Here is a 13,520-nt window from a genome sequence, read left to right as displayed (position 1 = left end):
TATTTGGCTGGTGTTTTCATATCTAGCAGTCATCAAAACAAATATCTTTTCAGAATAATTCATCACACTCCATCAAATAAACAACTTAATTTAAAATAAGATTAGGAATCAATAACAAAAAAAGAATAAAATCATATTTTCACCATGAAAAATACTGCCAACCACATATTTAGTTATTAACAAATAAGGGGTACATTTTAATTTAATTGCAGCAACAAGCATTGTAGAACAGACATTTATTTTACAACAATTGGAACAATCTAACAACAGGTTAAAAATACTTTAAAAAGTTTGACCGTCAAAAAAATGTTGCTCCGCTTTTGTCCCATTGACACCTCTGTGATTACTTTACAATAATTTCCTTCTAGAAATGCAAAAGAGATGTTCTCACAAAGAATATTGAAAAAATTCAAACGTTTCTCATACTTCCCAACATTTTTTTTCTTTTCCATAAATTATAGCTCCAATTTATATTTATTTAGGTAAACATATTGGATAAAATGAACTCTAGGGCTACTGAAAACTAGAATAAGAACCACAAACAAAAACACACTTTATTTCATAGCTTTAAGGCTGATCAGATTAACTGAAAGCTGCTGTAAAACCTTTAAAAAACGCAGAGTTCCTCATCCCAGATGGGAAGAGGTGTGAGAAAACCCACGATCAACTTCTCCCTGTTGAGCTTCATGACGAGATTAAAGGATTTGCAATGCTCTGTCGTAAGGCTGTCAGTCACTGTCACACCTGTCTGACAGCCTTTAGGCCGCTGTCATGCAGAGCATAACTTAATCTGTCAGTCTGTTCGGCGCTTCATCAACACCTCCAGCATCACGGCAGACACACAGAGATTTAAACGCTGACATTAGACACTGCAGATTACTGCTGCTTGTTACTCGCTGAGGTTTATGTGCAGGAATGTTGCTGCAATTTGATCCTGGAACACTTCTGCTTCATTTGTCACCTCAGTTTCCATCCCTCCTCAGAGGTATTTGAGAGTGTGATGTGGACTCTAGTTAGTCACCAACAGTAAAACAGAGGTTCTTTAATTCATAAGTTCTCAATATCTTTAAACTAAAAAAGAGGCTCTTTAGAATTCTGTGTCACAAAAGGTGTTATTTTGCATATAAAAACATCATGTAAGAGCATAATTAATTGACAAACCTACAATTAGTGGTACACAATTTTACTAAAAAGACATCAGGAACACTAGATGGAAAAAAAAATAATAGTACATTAATTAAACACTGCAAAAAACCCTCATAATACATCTTGCAATAAATTATTATTTATTTACAAAACTGTTTAAGTTAGTACATATTAAGCTCGCACGATAAATTGCAAATTTATTGTTTTTACTGTATCAACCTGTGTGATACACATATCACAAAAGCTGGCATGAAAAACAATTGTCTTAAATGTGTACATACATGCTAAAACAGAACTCCAGAGCCACATGTGACTCTTTTACCCCTCCATTAAATAAATAAAAATAAAGTTTAAACGTAACTATGTAAGTAAGAAGTGAGAAAGTGGTAAAGGGGGCTAAAAAAAAGTCAACTAACTCAAACTAACTCATTTACAAACAGTGCGTATCACAAGTTGAACTACAACATTTTGACAAATTTTTGTCCGTTCGGTCCAGTACTACCAAAAAATCAATGGTTGTCAATAAGCACAACCAGGATTAAAGCACACCAGATTATTCAACGAATTTTGAAGTTTTGAAAAAAATAAGGAATTTAAAGTTAGTTCAAAGAATTTGACAACAGTGATTAAATAAAGTGATTAAATAAAATTAATTAATTTTATTTAATCACTTGCAACTATGACTTTTTCTGCTTTGAGATGATCATATGTGACAGGTTGTCTTTTATTTTGAAAGGAACTTCTGTCAAAAGTAAAAAAAAAGGCTATTTTCTTTTATTATTTGTGTTTTATTCATGCAAAATGAACAACAGTTTATTCGTGCTTATTATAGTAGTAACAATAGCATGAATATCAGTGTCTTATTTTTAAGTGGTTGATTTGTTTTTTTATTTATTCATGCATCGTAATTCATATCGTCATCGCAATATCGGTCACTAATATCACAAATCGTAAGTTTTCCTCATATTGTGCAGTCCCAGTACATATAAAATAAAAGTAGAACATCTTAAATTACTTTACTAAAAAGGTATACAAACCAGAAGAGACAGTCATTACTGTACTAAAAAAATATGGAAATGATTTAAAAATGATTACATGTAACCTTCACAGTTTTTTTTTTTTACATTTTATGCTACAGCAGGGTTTTCAGTCTAAAGATGCGTCCCCCCTCCCTCTGTATAATGCCTCTCGTGGCCATTTCCAGTGAAAACGCTTCCGCTTTCAAAAGCTCACATGGATTAACACAAGTTTTTACCACCATTTTTAGGCTCTGTAGATACATAACTTGCAGACACTGAACACGTGTTGCCAGTTAAACCATGCTTTGCCCAATCAGGGACTCAGATTTGGTAGTGATGTCAACATTTTACACCAAGCCTCTTCCAAGTGTAGGTGTTGAATATGTGCTAGTAAACTCCAGTCAAATGCCTGGAGTGTTCACAGTGTAAAACATCTGTATCACTATGTTGCAGGACGTGAGGATGACTGAACAAACTTGCATATGAACATGACATTTTCTGGTATCGTAGGTATGAAAATGAAGCCAAAGTGCAGGTTTTGAACTAAAATACTTTATTTCTCATATTTCCGACTGCTTTAGCTCCTGTTTGTCTCTTTTGCAGCATTAACTTAATGTCAAACCAGCAAATTACAAGCTGTTGGTTTCATTCTTCACTCCATCTTTGAAGAATTCTGAGTTTCGTCTATTCTCTAAACTTTTCAGGTGTCGAACCAAGAAAGAAAAACTCAGTAGAATAAACGGAACATTTAGTTGTAGTTTAAGCTATTATAGCTTTTGTTGAGTTTGGGGGAAACTGTCAATAACTGAAAAGGCGAAAAACCTAAGAATGTTTAAGTTACATTATAAGTATATGCTGTGGCATAACCAGGAAAGAAGTGGTGTCGACTCCTCTAGCCCTGTCTTCACCCTCTGACTCAACTCATCACCTCCCGCTTTGGTGTCAATAAGGGGAGGAAAAGGAGTGAAGGGGGAAGGAAGAAGCAGGGATGAAGGGGGCTGGATGGGGGAGGATGAAGGGATCACCTTGCCAAATCCTCTGTGACAGTCTCCTCTCTGTGCACTTAGCGCAGCAGCCGGAGCCAACACATCGCCGGGTGCAGGTCTGCCTGAGGCGACACTCTGGCCTCGGACTCCCTGCCATTGTCATCTGTCCGTCTCTCAGCCTCTCCATCCAGCAATCCGCCTGGAGGAAGCCCACTTCCTCCCTCCACATTCTTCCTCCCTCCATTACCCCCAGGAGGGGCGAGGGAAGTCGTGTTGAAGGGGACTCCCAGCAAAGGTCAAGCGAGTATCACTGTCAAAGTTTCAGCGGTGGCATCCCGCCACCCGTTTTTCATCCAACGAGCCCAATAAGACCAAATTAAATGAAGACGATGAACATTATGGTGGAGGAAGTCTGATTTGAGCTGCTTGGCACATGACAGTGATAGGAGAGTGATAAGGTTGTAGCACGCCTCGCTGAGTGGAATGGCAAATATGTCATCATCCTGAGACGGAGTCTGGCCGGGCCGTTTCAGTGAGTGCACCCATGTCAAGGTGATGTATGGACGCAGTAACAAAACCTCTGAGAAAGCATTGAGTGGGGGGGCTGCAACTGCCAAGCCGCCCTTCATATCTTATGCAGAAGAATAGGGGCCACATGTAAACATTCGAGACCTGTCGCTCGATTCTCTTGTGATCTAGAACCAACTTGCAACTCCGGATCTGTCTGAACTTTAACCAACGATCAAACCAAGAAAGACATGCATCACACGAAAGGTCAGCCCCTCTGTGGATTACACCTTTAGAGGTTTGTCCAGCAAACCCTGCCCTTTGGTGGAGCTTGTCCCGGTTCCCTGGCTGGGAACTCATTTGTGTGGAACATGAAGAAAACACTAAGTCTTGAAGGAATTTCTTCCCCTGGGGATCCCACAAGTGATGCTCATCTCCTCTCAGTCACTCGGAGCTGAAAGTGGAGAGCATGATGGACACTTTTAAATCTTTCACTGGAGAGCTTTTGAGCTATCAGAGTTTTAAAAATATATATTTACTAGGGGTAAAAACGGTTCAGCAATATATCACAATATTTTGCTTGGCGATACTTGCATCGATTTAAAATATTGACAAGACGGTATTTAGTTAATTAGTTGAGTATCCTTCAGCGTCTTATTTTTGTTTTCCATCTAAAACCCCTGTCACGAGTTGGCACCACACTGAGCCTTTTCGTGCAGCTCTACACCGCAACCAAAACAACAAGATCTCGCGAGAACCAGTTTATGTTAAATGTTCCGTCAATCTCACAGTTGTTGTTATGAGGCATGTACTACTAAGTTTTTACTTAGGATGAGTACCAAAAAGTGAAAAATTGCTCTAGTACAGTCTTGGGATATAATGCGATGTATTGTATCTTGGGACACGTATCGTGATACGTATCGCATCGACAGACAGCAGGTTTATTAGTTCAGACAGGAATGAAGCTCAATTAAAAGTCTACAAAGCTAAATCAGGGTCAGACATGCAAGGGTCAATCATGACCATAGGATCATCAAGAAGAGAGTAGAGATGTCGGAGTCCAGTCGAGGGTCGGGGCAGGCGGTAAGAAATTAGAGATGAAGCAGGTCAGAAAACAGGAGATCAGAAAAGAACGCTTGGCGATGCAGGCTTGGTGGCATAAACAATACTTCGCACTGTGTGAGGCTCTATGCAGTGCTTAAGTGTCCTGTGGGTGATTGGCAAACGACAGTCAGCTGAGCGGCGCCCGGGGAGTGTGTGCTGGGGTTGCTGGGAGATGTAGTGTCTTCAGTACTCTAGAAAATTATTTCCTTTTGGAAAATTCATGGTGCTTTTATTTTGGGAAATTAAGAATTTTTTTTTTTTAGGGGAACAGTCAACGTCTTATTTCTACAACAAAATGTTTTTCAACATAAAAAAATAGAACCAATAAGGTTCTAAATGCATAATCGAGGGAATAAAGTGCTATTTATTTCCAAAATTGCTAAGTGTGGCTTATCCAGTACTGTACAATGGATCAGGAGACTGAACAATACTTGAACAGGTGCTTCATATACAAAGGAAAATAAAAGGCCAATTCTTTCCAGAAACATTAAAGTGTGATACAGCAGTTTGACAGGATGACGAAGATCACCTAAATATGGCTAAGATGCTTAAAAATACATGAAAGTCTGCACCACAGACCTCCCGCTCAAGGAGGTTGACCCCGGGCTCACACGGCTAGCGTTACAGCTCAGGTGCAATCCGGGCGTGGTCTGGCTACAGCAGATGGCTCATATTGGCTGTTAAATGGCTGCAGTCAAAGGCTCTGCTGCCGACCTCGCAAAACTCCAAACTCACGTAGATTCACGCGATAACCTGCCGTTTATATAGGAAGTACAGTAATCCCCACCCCTTATTCGCTGCGGATTAGCTGCGGAGTCCGTCAAAAATTTGAACCCAACAAAACAGATTTGCAGCTTCGCAACGGCCTGACCACAGAGGTCGGTTGTGATCGTCTGCAGTGGGATTTACTCACGCAGTTTTAAAGTTATGTAAAGACTGCGGCGCTCACATCAGAGCCGTAATGCTAGCTGTGTGTCCTGTGCTATCAACTAGCCATCGGGGGGTTTATGTAGAAAACAAAAGTAAGATGCATAAATAATTAATTTAATATTGCCATGTCAGCATTTTAAACTTTTGCCAAACGAAGTATCGTGATATATCACAAAATCGATTAGTTCCTACACTCCTAATAAAAAGCAGTAAGACACAACCGGAAGAAAAAACAATCATCAACTTCCTTTTTACTAACTTATGTTGTTTATATCTATTGTTTTGAGCGGATACTGCTGTAGCTTCCAGTGCCCGATGGATTTTTCAAACTTACCATTATCTCTTGCATCCCTAGTCTTGTTACACTATCCATGTTGTAGTTGTTAACTCTCAGTTTTAGAAACAAAAAAGTAAGTTGCAACTAAAATCTCATACAGGTGAAATGCTTGAACAAGTTCGAGTTCTAACAAAAAGAATGGAGGAATCCCTCTGAGGCAGAAATCCTGCCAGTGTGTCACCAGCAGGTTCCATTCAGTGCCCCAACCTGCCCTGCAGAGGTCCTCGCTCTCTGTCCTCACGTCAACCAGAAACTGAAATCCTCAAAAACCAGCGTGCGCACAGAGAGGGTCCATGAGACTCAATAAAACTGGAGATGTATGGGAACGGTTGAGGTGGATGTCTGCAGTGATTTATCCCAGCACAAATTCCCAGTTCTAACTCAAACACGACTTCATCTGAAGATTTAGATGTGAGATACAGGTGAGGAGGGATTTAAAACGACCCTGACTGGAGCTATAAAATACAGCAACAGAACTGTAGCGTCTGTCAAGAGAGTAAAATATAATCTGAGTAACGCATACGGAACCACAGAGAGAACCCCTGCCAGCTTCTGGAACAGTGCCCGAATCTCCATTTGCTCCCTTAGCTCTCACAAAGCTCCCAGTTTTACCCACCGAGCACAAATCTGCGGCCTACTGCCCAAACAAACCTCGACGATAGAACGATGCAGAAGCTGACTGCAGACACTACTCCTCATCCTTGTCCTTCAAACGCGCTCTAATCCTTTAAGTGTGACCCAAACACTTAACAAAGGAATGCTTCTTTGCTGTGCTTAAGCACAACCCGCTGAGAAGAGGGCTCTACTGCCATCAGATGTCAAAATAATCATCTCAAAACGTTGAAGAGCTGGCAGGGCCTGAAAGAGCCGGCCGTCATGTGTGACAAAGGCAGGGGATGTGAGCGGCACACAAGGGAAAACAAAGCTACGATTGTGAGAAGATAGAAGCAACAACAACAAAACAAACACGCACACGGGGAATACACTGATACTAATATTCTGAATGTCACTTGCTGTACGAACATCGACGTTTGTTTCTTTTTTGGTGAAAGAATCAAAATGTCATCCATGGAAAGTTGAGTAGTCCATTGGGCAAAAATATGAGCTTACAGTTTACATACTTTATATATACTTTTTATTGGTGACCTTTAGAAGTTAAAGACCAAACTTAAATGAAGAAAAATGCTTTTTTTAAGGACGATAAGAATTTTTGTAATCATTATTTTTTTTTAAATCATGAATACGCACCTTTACCATTTATATATATGTGTGTATATATATCTTTACCAGAACAATTATTACCAAAATGTAATTTTGGATGGCAATAAATACTATGTTCTCAAAGCTGATCCCAGATATTTGTTTAATGCAATTGCTGTTTTTAAAATAAAGAAAATGTCTATTCGCACCTAATTTTCAAAATACGTGCGGCCACTGCTGAACTTTTTTCCTAGCCACATGGACCCAGAGGAAGGGTTATAGTTAGGATTACGGTTGAAGTTAGCATTGAACCACCAAATGGTTCCTGAGAGTGGTTGTTTCTACAGCTCGCCGTTCCTCCAGGAGATACGCGGAGAACACGTCATGCACGGAGGAGCTTGACAGTTAACGGGACTTAAACTTTAAATACGTGCGGCCAACAACAAAATCCAGCCTTGGACGTACTTAAAGCAAGTGCTGGCAAAGAAGCAATGTGGATCTATTACGTTTACTAATCACTTTTTCTGCTAATACATCAGCCAAAAATAAATCCTGCAAATAAAGTTGTTCACACTTCTCTCAAAAGTTAAACTATTTTTTTTGTATTATTTTTAAAGACTCTGGGTGTCTTTTTAACTGCTGCAAAAGTGTTCCCAGTGTTTTTTTATTTAGGATTTTGACGTTTTTAGCCAAAAACCAAAATAATAATAATAATAACAACAATAAGACCATAGTTTCTCCAGAGAGGCAATATAGAAATTCACTGCTGAGTTGTGGGAGGGATTGTTGGTACAGAGCAACCTCACCTCCCTTAAGAGCTCTCTGCTAAGACGCTCTCCTGCTAGCTTACAGCCGCTACCTAACTTTAACAGTGCAACAAAAATGGCGAGCAATATTGGAGCTGTACAGTTTTGAGGCAGATTCCAGCTCAGACGAGGAAAACAAAGACGTACATGGATCTATCGTCGTCTCGTTTAGTTGTCTCAGAATGGAGCGGAGCAGAGAGCTTTGGGCTCAACGATAGTTTTCTTATCTGCCCCTCCTTCACAATGATTGGAAAAAAGATATGCAGAGAAATGCAATTTTAAGCGAACTTTTTCATGTATTTATGTCCTCCTTTATGAGAGAAATGCCACAAGAACATGTTCAAAACAGAAAACTCCCATAAATTGAACCTTTTTTTCCCAGAAATCTTTTTTCTCACCTGTTTGATGCATTGAAAATGTGCTACAAACGTGGCATGTTTCCATGAAAAGGAGGGAAAACTCTTGATCTGATTCACTCTGTAATGTGTTTTCGTGTAAATATCTTAAAAAGCTTCAGACTGTACCAGGAAAAAAGGCATTGAGAGCAACTCAGAAACAGACAAGGAAACTCAAAGATTTTTCCCCCAAAAAATTTTATAGTAAAAAATAAGAAAACTGAAATCTCTGAGCATGTCGATCAATTTTCAATTAATTTATTATTCATATATCACCTTTAAAAATAGGAGCAACCAATGCAGAAAATCAAATATAACTTATGAAACAACAAAATACAAAAAAGAAATAAAATTACTAAAACAATCAAAATAAAAAGCTGGCTAACTAGATATGCACACTATAGTTAAAAGCCTGAGTAAAAAGATAAGTTTTTAAAAGTGACTTAAAATAATCTGCTTATAATACATCAAAAATCTTGACATACTTTTGTGCTTTGGTTTGAGCTCGGCTGAGCTTCACAGATCACTTTCAAACTCTTTTTTCAACTTTTTCTTCACTTTTTGTCCTGGATCAATCTTTGCTAATTCTATAAGTAAAAGCACTCGATGCTAAAAAGAAAAAAAATCAATCCCTGAGAGACATCCTCACAGTGGGGGCTTTCACGCATCCTCAGTCAAAAACACGGCTGATTATTGCACCAATTACGTCCATGAGTGGCACGATTCATCTGCAGATCTCCTTAAATGGCTACTTGTCTCCGAGGTCCATCCGTGCACTTTAGCAGGTGGATTTTTCATTAAAGCTAAACGCCTGATGACTGTGCTCTTCATTAAAGGCAGCGCAGTAATATGGGCCTGAGATGATTGCCCCTGCAGTGGTTAAATATAGTGATTGGACGAGGCCTGCGCTGCTGTGTAATGAGAAAAAGTGCATAGAGCTGGGGGCCATTATGCTGTCAGCACTCATACCATTACACACCATTTAAAACAGCTCAGCTCCGATTCATCCTCATTATATTTATTGGATGGATGGGCCCGTCTAATTGTAGAAGCAGTCGCAGGCCTACCTGGATCAACATGTGTCGCTGCTGCGTCCAAAGGAAGCATCTTCTGTTAGAACATTCAGCAATAATTTACAGTAAACAGATACATTTAAGGTTTTTACCGCTGTAAAGTTGATCATGAGTGTTTAGGAGCGGTAAAATAAACAAGTGACCACACAAGCTCCTGGTATTGACATGTACGCAGAAGGTAGCCTCCCTCCTCAACCACGCTCTCCGTGCGACACTGTGGCTTCACAACAGCTGAGGGTTGGACATCTTCATTTGTGATGTTTGTTCACATCTGGGGGTGAATTCAGACTAGAAAAGTATGTTGCTTAATAGTCCTGTACTCAGAGTGCCGGACCAAAGCTTGTAAACAAAACCATGTGAGTAAAGATCTCTTCAGCCATTGGCCAGGAATTATGAGGGCGGAGAAAGAACAGACGGAATATTGGAAGTCCTACACTTTCCAATCCCAGTCGGAATCGTTCACTTATTCTAACTTCATATTTCGCTCATTAATTTTGAATGTCTGTATCAACGTAAGGTCACTTCTGCTACTTTGATACAGTGGAGGCGGTTGCTAAGGATACCTCAAATAAGATGCTTCACTGCAGTGTTTATGACATATGAATTGTCGGAAGAACAGTGTGAGAAGTAATGACGTTAAACAGGGGTGGGAAAACTTTTTGACTTTTGGGCCACAAAAGGTTATAAGATATGACCGGTCTAGGAGCAGATGTGTTTTGTGTTTTAGAAATTTACCTCGTAAGGGAAAGAATTAACATGAACTCGACGAAAACATCCTTTAGTTTTGATTGAATATAATTATATACACTTTAAAACAAAACATTTGGGATTTTTTATTTCAAAACTGGAGCTTTTGCTCTCATTTCAGAGCCAATTTCATCAATGGGATGATGTCCTTCAGGGAAAAACTCATCCTTAAAGAAATGCTGCATTAAGGGGTTGTGAACATCGGGTAAACACAAAATGAGGGGAGAATTTTTGCACACAGACAATAGTCAGTTCATTTGCAGCACACCATCTATGAGGAGAAACCAGAATCACAGGGAAAATAAAACATTATTAAGGATTTATTTATTCGTAATGATATTTTATTGTCTTTTCAAGAAAAGAAAACAACACAAACCAGCACAGCACATACTGTATCTAACTAGGTAAAAGTGCACAAAAGATCTAGGATAGAGTAACATGTTTCTTGAAGCTCTCACTAATTACTTTGGAATACAAAATGTTAGCTTCCTTTACAAAAGTATATCAGCTATTTCTTGAGGAAGGTGATCCAGATAAGGCTGCCAAGTTTTGAAGAAAATGTCAGAGTTACCTTTTAACATGGTATCAAGGTACAGAGCCTCATACCTTGGTGAGTTAAAAAAAAAAGAAAAAAATTGAAGTAAAAAAATGTTTTTTTTCTGGTGCAGACCAGATAGTAACCAGGAAAAAAAATGTTAAGAAATTGTCAAACCCCACTGGGGTTCAAATTCCAAAACACACCTTGTTAAACATTAATTGAACATGCTAAAACTAAATTTTTACAACTTTAAAATCGTCACTTTTTAACACGGCAGGTACCAGTACCCTAATCCTTGCCTTGTCCAAGTGTGATACAGCGTCTGGAACTAGTACTGATTCGCGTCTGGTACCGACTGTCCGGTGCCGGGTTATGGTTAGGATACAGGTGCGGTCCATGTCCCAGTACTGGATTGGTACCGGTTTGCAGCCCGGAGGTTGGGGAGCCTTGATTTAATCGAATGTAAAAAAAAAAGCGACAAGTTGGGGCCACCTAAAACGTCAATGTTTGTCGTGGAGGAGTCCTAAACCAAACATCAATATGTGACAACTTGGGAGTGAGAATGTGTTGAAAATGTTACCAGCGCAAGATACGTTAATGACAAAAATCTAAAATTATCTGGTGGGCCAGATATAATCACCCTGTGGGCCAGATTTGGCGCCCAGGCCTTGACTATTACACATGTGCTTTAGGGGCTCTGTAACTTTAAATGTCTCTCTTTCATGTAACAGATGGAGGTTACACTTGTATCCATCGTAGCAGTACAAATCTCCTGGCCAGGTGTGAATGTTTGTGGAGCAGCATCACCCGTCCAGGTAACACAGGCAACCTCTCAGACTGGCCTAAAAGAAACAAAATAGGGTCCAGGGCAAAAGATCTCGGAAAAATTAAGCAGAGCTCCGTATCAAAATTGGGTCCAAATCTGGAGACCAACTGACACTGTCAAACAGTGATAATAAGTGTTTTTACACTTTATTTAGAGAGGTGAGTGTTGTGGCTGAAAACTATGCAAAACCTGTGGAGTACATTGTGTACAATTCAATGTTGGTTTTCCCTAAGTGTTAAATGTAAATGTTTTATTTTGTGTTTGTTTTTTTTCCAGATTTAAAAACACTTGACCAAGTTTTGACATCAAATTCCATCACTAAGTCGTTCTCCCAACAATATTATTAAGAATTATCAATATAATTTATTCCAGTTTGGCGGGCCAGATTAAATGCTTTAACAAGCAGCAAATGGGCCGTGGTTTGCCCACCAGGGCGTTAAAAGTTGTTTTAATGAGCCGACCAAATTTCAATGAGTCTCATCGTTGCTCCACTACTGTGTTTACATCTGCCACGGTGACGGATTTGATCCAGTTGATCCGCTGTGAGCCCAGAGCTTAGGAAAATCAGAGAGAACCGGAGCTCAGTCCAATCGAAAACGCACCGAGAACAGTTCAAAAGATGGATCCAAGTGCAGTTCCTGGTTCCAGATCAGGGTCCACTTGGCTGATAATTTGTTCTGGATTATCAGGGGAAGCCAACTCTCTTTAAGCGAACCAAATGTGTCCAGTCTGAATGAATCAAAGTGTCTGAGCGTCAGTATGCAGATAGGGTCCCCCTTGAACGCCCTGTGGCCCCGCAGACATGTCGTGACCCATCAACCCGCAGACATACAGGTACCTGACTGCATCCACCAGACTGGCAGACTACCCTGATAGCGACTGTTCACCTCCAACCCCCCCACCAGCACCTTTTTCTCCTCTCAACCCCCATTGTGATTTAACTGCTGTTCACAAGGCCGTTTGCATAATGATAAGAGGCAGTGACACCTCTCTTTGAATTCTATCAGGTAGCCTGAAAGCTCCAAGTGTAATGAAAGGGGTAATTACACAATTTATACAGGGAGGAGCACTGACAGCTGCACAAAGCTATCACGCTGAAGGCCCGACCCGCCTGATTAAGATAGCACGCCATCAATCTTGATGTCCCATCAATGAATCAGTCTCTTGTAGTTTAAAGTAAATAAATAAGTGTGTCTTGGATCACTTTAGAAGCTGAACGAGTAAAAGTTTGGAGTGAAAAGAAACATCTTGAAAAAAGAAATGATGTAAAAATTTGCTTTTTTGTGTTTTTTTAAGATAAAAAAGGAGGCCATTAAAAGAGCTGGTTCTTAACAGAAAAATCAGCACTCCTCCTTATTTTGTGGACTAAATACAGCCCTCGTGATTGCACCCTTTGTGTGCCTCACATTATGTCAGACTTGTAAAGACCTATTTTCATTCAAACTGAATATATATATATATATATATAAAAAGGCCTCTTTGTCAAGTGGGGGCATGTCAACACACTTGTGTGGATGATGTTAGCCACTCAGCTGTGCTGTCAGCTCCAGTGTTGAGTGGATGCACGCAAACACACACACACACACACACACAGGGGCGCACGTGTGGTTTATGTCACAGTTCAGGAATGCCTAGCAGGAACGAGTGCAGACGATGTTGTGAACGCCACACATGAGCCGGAGCTGCAGCCACCCTGAGACGGCCGTTTCCCCAGACGGCCTGCACGTCGCGTGTTTGTGGTTGACACACAAGCTGTTTGGGGTTGAACACCAGAGTCAACACAGAGCGCTGATGTTTGTTTGAGCTCCTGCATCCATCACTGGGAGGATGATGAAACTATTCTTCCTGATTAAAGTCACTTAAATGAATTGATTAAACAGCGCCGCCCCTTGCTACTCCTGGCTCC

The sequence above is a fragment of the Oryzias melastigma genome, linkage group LG19 (genome assembly GCF_002922805.2).
Source record: "Oryzias melastigma strain HK-1 linkage group LG19, ASM292280v2, whole genome shotgun sequence".
NCBI classification, from domain to species: Eukaryota; Metazoa; Chordata; class Actinopteri; order Beloniformes; family Adrianichthyidae; genus Oryzias; species Oryzias melastigma.
Note: the sequence above shows the minus strand (reverse complement) of the source record.